The sequence below is a fragment of the Sinocyclocheilus rhinocerous genome, unplaced genomic scaffold, assembly GCF_001515625.1.
Source record: "Sinocyclocheilus rhinocerous isolate Xijiao unplaced genomic scaffold, SAMN03320098_v1.1 scaffold1295, whole genome shotgun sequence".
NCBI lineage: Eukaryota > Metazoa > Chordata > Actinopteri > Cypriniformes > Cyprinidae > Sinocyclocheilus > Sinocyclocheilus rhinocerous.
In genome coordinates, this window is record NW_015660499.1 from 1,518,174 (window position 1) to 1,520,211 (window position 2,038).

At 30.6% G+C, this 2,038-nt stretch overlaps 1 protein-coding gene across 1 annotated transcript in view; it reads left to right on the forward strand.

The window, feature by feature from the left end:
* LOC107725145 (tenascin-like) overlaps positions 1–2,038 on the forward strand; it is a 99,609-nt gene that overhangs the window by 78,138 nt on the left and 19,433 nt on the right.

Sequence of the window (2,038 nt, forward strand, 5' to 3'; positions counted from 1 at the left end):
CAGGTACCGCTCTCTGCTTTTTTTGTTTTTCAACTGCACGTCACTCCTTCACATTAAACGTTTCACTGCCCAAGCTTGATAGTTTTTAGTTTTTGTTGAAGAGCTAAATGTTTTAGTATGTAACAAATATTTTACTGCTATTGCAATTTTTCAGGGGTTGTATGCACAAGACATGTTCAAGAGTGTGATGGTTTCTTTCTCACAACGCCATGACAAAAACCTGACGAATTGTACAGTTTCTACAGTAAACACTCAATATGCTCAAGATACTTTTCTTGCCCCAGCTGCTGCTTCTGATTGGTCACCTTTTTTAAAATCACAGTTTTATTTGCTGCAAATGAAATCGTTTAAATGTTGTTGTTTAAACAGTACTGATGGAAACAGTGACATTTTGTGGTCCATTTATGTTTCCTTAGTCATTTTTCAGAAGTTTATATTTGGACACAAATTTTGCTGTTGTCAGTGTTTTTCTGCACAACAATCAACATTCACCGCACAAAAGATACTACTTAATGCATTTTTTTAACCTCTTTTTGAGAAATGGTTTTCCAGAAAAATCAGTGTCAAAAATCAGGAATCAATATGCATCTTTAAAAAAAACAATAAAGGAGAGAGAGAGAGAGATACTACTTAATGAATTATTCATTGTTTTTTTTTTTTTTTTTTTTTTTTTTAAATTTTGTATTTTTATTTTTGTACTTTTCTTGCCCCAGCTGCTGCTTCTGATTGGTCACCTTTTTTAAAATCACAGTTTTATTCGCTGCAAATGAAATCTTTTAAATGTTGTTTAAACAGTACTGATGGAAACAGTGACATTTTGTGGTCCATTTATGTTTCCTTAGTCATTTTTCAGAAGTTTATATTTGGACACAAATTTTGCTGTTGTCAATGTTTTTTCTGCACAACAATCAACATTCACTGCACAAAAGATACTACATAATGCATTTTTTTTTTAATCTTCTTTTTTTTAATCCTCTTTTTTTTCAAATGGTTTTCCAGAAAAATCAGTGTCAAAAATCAGAAATCAATATGCATCTTTAAAAAAAATAATAAAGGAGAGAGAGAGAGAGAGATACTACTTAATGCATTTTTCATTTTTGTTTATTTAATTTTTTATTTTTGGAAAATTGTGAATATTAATTCTTGTGTAGAGAAGACACTGATTTTTCTGGAAAACCATTTTAAAAAAAGACAATAAAAAAAGAAGATTAAAAATGCATGAAGTACTATATTTTGTGCAGTGAATGTTGATACTTAAAAACAATCTCCCAGTACAGTAAGGCAAAATAGTCTAAAGTCTTAATACATTATGCAGTGTTGCTTCTCAACTATATTTATGTGGTTTCAAGGCTGCATAGTTCTAAAAAAAAATATATATATATAGTATGTATATATATATATATATATGTGTGTGTATGTATGTACTGTATATATGTATATATATTTATTTCAAAGTGTGATAGATTTTTTTCCCAAATTTTGATTGCAGCAAAAATACATTTACATGTGTTGCTTCAGCTGCGGATTCCTTTGCAGTTTACAAACTGATCTAGAAAGGCACAAAACTAAATACTAACCAGAAGTCATAGGACACATGCAGATAACAATAAAAAGCACAGATGAACATGTCCTGTGTTTACACGTTCTTTTAGATGTCTGCTGTTTGATATAAGCTTTGGTTGGGAAACTCCTACACAACTCAGCTACCTCCTCAACACTGTCCTTTGTTGATTTGCCAGGTCTCCTCCATCAGTAAAGCATTTTGCTTTATTTCTAGTGCTGCTCGTAAGAACAGTACATGCTTCACTGGTCCCATTGCCTCAAAAATATGAGCATACACATATGTGATGCCATATTTGAACTGTGTTTTCTACTGAATGGCGGGCAAAACTGTATATAACAAAAATATGTTCTAAGAACATTGTGCTAATGTTCCCATTAAGTTAAGAAAACGTTATTTCTGAAATTTTTTTTTTATTATAATTTTTTTTTTATTTTTTTTTTTTACTTTTCGATCCTAACAAAAAGTCCTATGGTT